Raw genomic sequence first — 9,638 nt, 5'->3', positions numbered from 1 at the left:
CGAACCCTCGTCTTGACTATTGCAACCTTCTCCTCGCTGGCCTCCCGCTTAGCCACCTATCCCCCCTTCAATCTGTCCAAAATTCCGCCGCACGTCTTATCTACCGCGTGAACCGATACTCTCATATCACCCCTCTCCTCAAGTCGCTTCACTGGCTCCCAATCCGCTACCATATACAGTTCAAGCTTCTCCTATTGACCTTCAAGTGCACTCAATCTGCAGCCCCCCATTACCTCTCTACCCTCCTCTCCCCATATGTTCCCACCCGTAACCTCCGCTCTCAGGACAAATCACTCCTTTCTGTACCCTTCTCCACCACCGCTAACTCCAGACTCTGCCCCTTCTGCCTCGCATCACCTTATGCCTGGAACAGACTTCCTGAGCCCATACGCCATGCACCCTCCCTGCCCATTTTCAAGTCCTTACTCAAGGCCCATCTCTTCTCCCTTGCTTTTGGTGCCTAACCACCTTCCCATTCCTGATACCTACACTGACTACATAGTTTTTACCTTTAGATTGTAAGCTCTCGAGCAGGGACTGTCCTTCCCCATGTTTAAACTTGTACAGTGCTGCGTAACCCTGGCAGCGCTATAGAAATGCTAAGTAGTAGTAGTAGTTGTTTTAGTAAAGCTCATTGACTTGGCATGTTTTCTGTCAGGAGGGGGGGGGGGGTAGTTTTCAAGGGGTCTGTGATATTCAAAACGTTTTTGTCATTGTTCAAGAGCTTGTTTTCCGAGTGGCATAGCCATTAATTTGGGGTGGGCCTGAACCCACAGTGAATGGTCACAAAGTTTTCTTTGACCCACCCTATCCTCACCTCAAAATATTAAACCTAGAACCCCTTTTTACCAAGCTTGGCAGGTAGCAGCAATGTTTCTGTGGGGGTGGGGGGAGCATGTTCTTTTCTGCCTGCTCTGCTGCTATTCCCCCACCTGCCGGCTCACAATGTTTTCAAAATGATGGCAGAGTCTTCCTGCGATAGTCTCACAGGTCTCAACAGTCTCGCAAGACTTCCGCAGGGAGTTTCAACCACCATTTGTAAAGTACGGCGGTAGGGAAATAGCAGCAGCACAAGGGGCAGGAAAAAAACATGTTTCCCCACCAAGGCCACTAGATCACCTGTGGCACGCCTTTAAAGGTAGGACCGGGGAGGGCTGTAGTGTGCGGTCGTGCATCCGGGCAGAGTCTCTGGCCTCTCAGGCACTGTCCAGTTGTCCGAATGGTCAGTCCGCCCCTGTCCCTAAGCAAATGATGGCACCCCACACACGTTTAGTTGGTGGCTCAAGGATGTTGTCACTGACTTGCAGAGCTTGGTAGAAGGGTGTTCTTTCCATCTTTGGAGGAGTTCCTTAGCTGGGGAATGTTGTGGATCCCCATGTTATACAGCAAAGGCCAGGACCAATGTTAGCCCAGGTCAGAAAATAAAGGAGGGCTCCCCCCCCTCCTTGAGTCCTTCTCCCTACCTCCCCTCCGTTTTCACCACCTGCCATTATCACACCGCCACTAAATACAGAACAAGGGATCACAAATTATTTTTCTATTGAACACAATACAAAGACATTTACTATGCACATTTCCCAAAGCTAACATGTTCCATTTAAAGCATTCCAAATAAAAATTCTTTTTTCTACCTTTGTGGTCCGCACATTTTATTTTTCCATTATGTCGGTTCTAGTTTATCTTTTCTTCTTTCCTGTTTGTCGTCTGCTAATTCTCCTTCAAGTGGGTGCTCCTCTCTCCCGTCTATTCCCTCACTATACCTGCCTCTGGCATATTGATCATTCCTTTGTAGCCGTTTCCTTATTTTTTCTTTTCTGCTCTCTGTCAACTCAAATGTCACCCTCTCTCACTGTTCTTCTCCTTTTTACTTTTCAGACACCTATCGAATTTCCATCTTCTCTCATCCATAGCCCTCCCATTATCAATCTCATACCTTCCCCAGCCCTCCATTCCCTTTCATCTTTAATCTACTCCATGTTATCATATTTCTACCCTCTGTAATCACTACCCTCTTATTCATTTCCTTGCCACACCCTCTCCTGGCCTCTCCCACATGGTTCCACCATTCCCTCCACCTTTCTAGTCCAGCAGCTGCTCCCTCTTCCTCCCCTCCCCATTCTCATAGCCTGACATCTCCGTCCCTTCTCTCTTCCTATCTGCTCTCTCCCCCATGGTCCAGCATTTCTCCCTCTCCCCTCACTCCCACTGTCTGTCATCTTTCTATCACTTCCTTTTGCTCCTGAATCCAACATCGCCCTCTCTGTCTCCCTCTTATCTACCCCCATGTCCATCTTTTCTCTCTCCCTTGTGCCCTGGGTCCATAATCTCTCCACTCCATGTCCAATAATCATCATCATTGTTGTTGTTGTCAATGACTAATGACACTTGCTTTTGTTTTCCTTTATTTCATCTCAACACACCACCCATTAAAGAGACAGAGGCAAAGGCAGGCCAATCATCCAGCTCTGAATCAGAAGTTTCCACTGCACCTCTCCTCTGTCATACAGAAGTTCTTGACAAGGTAGAAACCCAACTCTGACACTGCAGCCCATATCCATCCCCTAGGATTAAGTTACTGTTATTAATCTATCCCTGGTGTCAGCCGGAAACCTTAAGTCAGTCCTAGCTTTACCCTATTACTTCATGAGCACGTTGCCTAGGAATTCTCATTGATTTTCATAGGAAATTGGAACAGTGAGTCCGGATACAGAGGGAGTAATTCTATACAAGTCATCTAAAGTTAGGTACCTAAAGTATGTGCACTAAGAGCCTGATGCTCAAAGCAGTAGTTTTAGTCAGTCTAAATTAAAATTTATGTATTTTTTACTGCTAAAGCACAAAGGCTTTCGGCCGCTGCTTTAGCATGCACGGAAGCAATGATCTGTTAATGAGCTTATTTGTAAAGTGAGCTTATTAGCAATTCCGTACAATGCTCAGAACAACACACAGTCCCTGCCCTAATAACTAAAACCTACCAACAGCTGCTAAGCTAGCAGTAGGTTTCAGTTGTTAGGGCAGGATGACTTTTACAGACAAGTTTGCCTCCTCACTTCTCCTCAGGTGGCAGCAACAGCCGCAGCTTTTTTCCCCCCACACACACACTTACCCCATCACCTCCTACTTCCAGCCACTGCTGAAAAGTTGTCTTGCTCCCCCTACCTTCACTGGATATACACACAAGAGCTGCATCTACCACACAGGTCCAGTGGGCATGCACTAGTAAGTTCCGAGCCTTTTACCAATCAATGTGCAACACTACAGCGTGCATATAATTTGCATGCTGTTAGTGCTTAAAAAAAATCACTGCTGCACTTGGTTTTTTTCCAGTGCTATAGAGAGCAGTGCCAGAGTTCTGTGCATCTCCCTCAAAGTGTGAATTCTTGCCATTATAGAATACTAGCCTAAATCTACATTATGGATATTTAGGCAACCACTTACACCATGTCAATGTCTGGTGTAAATGCTCACACCTAAAAGCTGTTATGTGCGTAACTGACAGTATTCTAAAAGCTTAGCGCTTAGCCTACCTGTGCCTCACCCATGTCCCTCTTACAGTTATATTAGGTGCTAGCATTATAGAATAGCACCTAAATAAAGTTATGCATGTAACTGTAAATTAGTTCCAATTATCACCAATAATTGGCTGTTAATACTATCAATTAACTTATACACATAGCTGCTACTGTTCTAACCAACACATGTAAATTCATGCTCATTGCATGTAAAGTTGCACATGAGATTATAGAATTGGGGGGGGGGGGGAGGGTTGAGGAAAATCCAGGACTAACTCAATCCATCTGCAGTAGCCTGGAACCCTCTGGTAACACTATGCACAGGCTTTCTCTGGAAGATCTGGGGTGGCTCAAGGCAAGAACAGAGCCGCTGCTGTCCTGATCCACAACTGATCCCCAGGAGCTACTGCAACATGAAAACTTGCAACCAATATTATGCCAATATTGATTGGATAAATGTCACATCAGGGAGCTCAAGGGAAATACAATTTCTAGATGTAATAAACGACTGCTTCATGGAGCAACTGGTCCAGGAGCTGACAAGAGGGGGAGCCATTTTAGAACTAGTGTTGGGTCCCCTGGAAAATAGTAACCATAATATGATCAAGTTTGAGCTACTATCTGGAATGAAGCCACAAAGAAAATCTACTGTAGTTGCATTTAATTTTCGAAAGGGCAGCTATAATAAAATGAGGAAAATGGTTAAAAAGAAGCTAAAAGGCTCGGCTGCAAAGGTGAGGACACTCAATCAGGCATGGATGTTGTTACAAAAATACCATCTTGGAAGTGCAGACCAGATGCACTCCACGTATTAATGACAGGCAGCATGGTTAAAACGTGAAGTGAAAGAGGCTATTTCAGCCAAAACAATGTCCTTCAAACAATGGAAAAAGGACTCATATGAAGAAAATAAGAAGCAACATATAAACTGGCAAGTCAAATGCAAAGCACTGATAAAGAAGGCTAAAAGAGAATATGAAGAGAAACTTGCCGCAGAGGCTAAAACTCACAGTAACAACTTTTTCAGGTACAGCAGAAGCAGAAAGCCTAAGAGGAAATCTGTGGGACTGTTAGATCATGAAGAAACAAAAGGGGAGAGGTCAAGGCCATAGCAGAGAAATTGAATTAATTATTTGCTTCGATCTTTATTGAAGAAGATGTAAGAGATCTACCTGTACTGCAAATGGTTTTCAAGGGTGATGATGTGGAGGAACTGAAAAAAATCTTGGTGAAGCTGGAACACATACTGAGTCAAACTGACAAATTAAAGAGTAGTAAATCACCTGGGCCGGATGGCATACATCCAAGGATACTCAAAGAACTCAAGTATTAAATTGCTGATCTGCTGTTAGTAATATGTAACCTATTACTACTACTACTATAAATCATTTCTATAGCGCTACCAGTCGTACGCAGCGCTTCACAATTGAACATGAAGAAAAGACAGTCCCTGTTCATTAAAATCATCTGTTGTAACCTGGAGGGTGGTCAATGTAACGCCGATTTTTTAAAAAGGGTTCCAGGGGTGATCCAGGTAAGTACAGACCAGTAAGCCTGACGTCAGTGCCAGGTAAAATAGTGGAAACTATTATAAAGAATAAAATTACGGAACACATAAATAAACATAGTTTAATGGGACAGAGTCAGCATGGGTTCAGTCAAGGGAAGTCTTGCCTCATCAATCTGCTTCATTTGTTTGAAGGCGTGAATAAACATGTGGCTAAAGGTGAGCCGGTTGATGTAATGTATCTTGATTTTCAGAAAGCTTTGACAAAGTTCCTCATGAGAGACTCCTGAGAAAATTAAAGAGTAATGGAATAGAAGGCAACGTTCTGGTGTGGATTAGGAATTGGTTATTGGGCAGAAAGCAGAGGGTAGGTAGGGTTAAATGGTCATTTCTCTCAATGGGAGAGAGTAGGGATTGGTACTGGGGCTGGTGCTATTTAACATATTTATAAATGATTCGAAATCGAAACGAGTGAGGTGATCAAATTTGCAGATTACAAAAACTATTCAAAGTTGCTAAAAACAAATGCTGACTATGAAAAATTGCAGGAAGCCCTGGGCATCCAAATGGCAGATTAAATTTAATGTGGACAAATGCAAAGTGATGCACATTGGAAAGAATAATCTAAATCATAGTTACCTGATACTAGGGTTCACCTTGGGGGTCAGCACCCAAGAAAAAGATCTAGGTGCCATTGTAGATAATATGCTGAAACCTTCCACTCAGTGTGCAGCAGCAGCCAAAAAAGCAAACAGGATGCTAGGAATTATTAGGAAAGGGATGGTTAATAAGACCGAAAATATTATGCCTCCGTATTGGTGCATGGTGCGACCTCACCTTGAGTATTGCGTTCAGTTCTGGTTGCCATATCTCAAAAACGATATAGATGAATTTGAAAAGGTTCAAAGAAGAGTGACCAACATTATAAAGGGGATGGAACTTCTCTCATATGAGGAAAAGCTAAAGTGATTAGGGCTCTTTAGTTTGGAAAAGAGACAGCTGAGGGGAGATATGATTAAGGTGTACCAAATTCTGAGTGGAGTAGAACGGGTACAAGTAAATCGATTTTTGTACTCATTCCAAAAGTACAAAGACCAGGGGACACTCGAGGAAGTTACAAGGAAATACATTTAAAACAAATAGGAAATATTTTTTTCACTCAACGAATAGTTAAGCTCTGGCACTCTTTGCCATAGGATGTAGTAACAGCAGTTAGCGCATCTGGGTTTAAATAAGGTTTGGACAAGTTCTTGTAGGAAATGTCCTGCAATTGAGATAAGGAGAAGCAACTGCTTGCCCTGGGATTGCTTGCATGGAATATTGCTACTATTTGGGTTTCTGCCAGGTACTTGTGACCTGCCTTGGCCACAGTTGGAAACAGGATACTGGACTAGATGGACCATTCATCTGACCTGGTATGGCTATTCTTAACCCAGAGCTAGCAATGCAAGCACTGAGCTCTGCTGCCCTAGTAATCAGTCCCCACTGATGATCCCAAGATAAAAATAATTCCACACATTTGAGTGTAGAAATTGTAAGCAGAATCAGTATTTTTATGACAACAAATGAGCATGACGAGATATCAGTGAGAAAACTCCAATCCAAATTTTGTGTGTGTTTTGTTCACATCAAACAAATTCAGCTCAGTTTAATTATGCTTTCTCACGCAGGCAAGGCTGCTTATTATATCTCTGTACTATATTTATATTTTAACATTTCATGGCAGTCGACCAATGTGCATGTGTGCTTTTTTATTTTTAAAAGTTTCTACCAGATGCCCACTGTACTGGAGGGAGGAAAGGGTTTGTCTTACAAAATTGGTGGGGGGGGGGGGGGGGCGCGTATGAAATAGAGCAGGATTAGAGATTAATATTCTCAAGAACATGCATCAATTTTCTGGATCCAATTCAAGAAGATTCTGACTCTGGTGAATAAAGCTTTTTACATAGGTTGCCCTCCGTACCTTGCATATCTCACCCTACCAGCCCCAATACACTTTTTTGTTGTTGCAATTCTGTAGGGGACTCATTGTTCATAGTACTTGTCTTTTCCACTCATTTGGACTCCACTAGGAAATCTATCTTAATTTTTGTTGGGACCCACATTCTAGTGTTATCTTCTCTCCCATCTTCATCTTGAGCATCCCTATGTAAAAATCCAAAGGTACTCTTAAAAACACACTTCCCAAACCCACACCTTCGCAGCCAGTCATCATTTTCTCCTGTATAAAGACTCTGAAAATTGTAGGTATCATCTTTGACACTTAATTATCCAACAACAAACTGATGTAGTACTACATACTTCTTTCTTTGCCGTCTGCAGAATTCATTCAGCTAAGGCTTTTTTGCTCCCCCATAATATTTCACACACCCTCATACTTGCATTAGTAATCTCCCACATGGATTACTGCAACGCACTGTATTGTAGCTTCTCTCTCCTCTTGTGTCTTCACCCTCTTACGCTCTGAACAGTAGCTCACAGTATCTGCATGTATCAAGTTTAAAATACTAATACCAGTTTACAAAGGTACCATTCCAAATGAGCGGCAGAGAGAGGTGTAAAACCAGTCAAAACCACAGGACAAATGCAAGAAATGGGGAGTAGGGGAGCAAGTGGGTGGCTAGGTATGGAGGGCTGCTCTGATATAAAGCTCTGTAGACCAAAATACAAACAAACTTAATTAAAAAAAAAAAAAAAAGGAACCTTAAGCTAGTACTGCTGAATAAGCAATAAGGCAACCCTATAAAATGTACTTGCCTGAGATATGAGTGACGCTGTGGAATTCTGTATCATCTATTATCACTTAAAAAGGTACTGGGATAGGCTAGCATAAGCCACATTTGAGTAGTCCAAGCAAGAGAAAACTGTAGCAATAACAGTAAACCTCAAAACAGATTAAAATAAACTGCAGATTCAACAAAAGAGACAAGGCCCAAAAACACTTACAATGAAGAGTTTTGACCTATAGCTTTGACAGAACTGATCAATAACTCCAAGGTATTTGAAGGAGTCTACAATAGAGAGGGCAGTATCGTGCAGGGAAAAAACAACAGATGGCCTAGTATGATGGCCTATGATCCAGTAAACAGAAGATTTTCAAAGCACTTAACCTTCCAAAGTTCCATAGAAACCTATGGAACTTTGGAAGGCTAAGTGCTTTGAAAATATGCCTCCAAGATGATTAGACTAAGCTATTCCACCAGCTTATCTAGGCACACCTGGAAACAAGAGACATCCAAGGACAGAGATTGGGAAGGGAGAGCCAAAAGGATATAATCGCATATTAATATGCCGAGAGACCTAAAGACTGTATGAGTTTAGTAAGGGGACTAAGGAAATGCATCCAGAAGGACCCAACCGTGGCCATGGTAGACCTAAGCCTTTATATTTTGGCATATTTTCACTAAAAAGAGCCTGGAATCTTTATATTCTGGGCCTGCTGCCATCAGGGCATGACTGGATAACCCCAATGGTGTAGCAATTCAAAGAAAAGCATCCTTCACTAGACTCCACTCTGCTGGAGCCACAGATTCCTGCTCATATCTTCTAGATTCTCCTTCACCCAATCCATCAACATCTGCACTTCTTCTGTCACTTTGCAAATTTCTTGTTCTCCCTTGTTTGTTGATACAGGCTACTGCGATTGTGTTGCTGGACAAAAATCTTTTCTACTTTGCATTGAAGCAGCTGATAAAACTCCAAGAGAGCTATGTGGATCATCCGTGCTTCCAGATGGAAGCTCAGTGGTCAATCAACCACTAAGAACCATTAACCTTGTGCCCATTTGTAGAAACAACGTGCCCCCCAACCTGTGAAACTTGCATCCATCATCACAAGTCTCCAATTTTGGGTTTCCAAACTCTTTCCCCTTTGGACAGACTAGAGACTGTTTGACCTGGAACTCTTGATTCTGTGGAAACCATCAACAGAGAAGAGGCCACTGTAAAAGATCTCATGTGCACCCTAGCCCACAGTACTAATTCTAAGATCAGAGCTATCAATCCATATCCACATGCCCATATCTCAGTAGTTTACAAAATTAAATATAAATATGAGGGAGGGGATCTTAATCTTTATTGCAAACAAAATAGCACATTCAATAGTGATACAGAAGTTCGATACATATAAGTACATAAGTAATGCCACACTGGGAAAAGACCAAGGGTCCATCGAGCCCAGCATCCTGTCCACGACAGCGGCCAATCCAGGCCAAGGGCACCTGGCAAGCTTCCCAAACGTACAAACATTCTATACATTATTCCCGGAATTGTGGATTTTTCCCAAGTCCATTTAGTAGTGGTTTATGGTCTTGTCCTTTAGGAAACCGTCTAGCCCCTTTTTAAACTCTGCTAAGCTAACCGCCTTCACCACGTTCTCCGGCAACGAATTCCAAAGTTTAATTACGCGTTGGGTGAAGAAAAATTTTCTCCGATTTGTTTTAAATTTACTACACTGTAGTTTCATCGCATGCCCCTAGTCCTAGTATTTTTGGAACGCGTGAACAGATGCTTCACATCCACCTGTTCCACTCCACTCATTATTTTATATACCTCTATCATGTCTCCCCTCAGCTGTCTCTTCTCCAAGCTGAAAAGCCCTAGCCTCCTTAATCTTTCTTC

This window comes from Microcaecilia unicolor, chromosome 11 (assembly GCF_901765095.1).
Source record: "Microcaecilia unicolor chromosome 11, aMicUni1.1, whole genome shotgun sequence".
NCBI lineage: Eukaryota > Metazoa > Chordata > Amphibia > Gymnophiona > Siphonopidae > Microcaecilia > Microcaecilia unicolor.
This window is presented reverse-complemented; position numbering follows the sequence as displayed.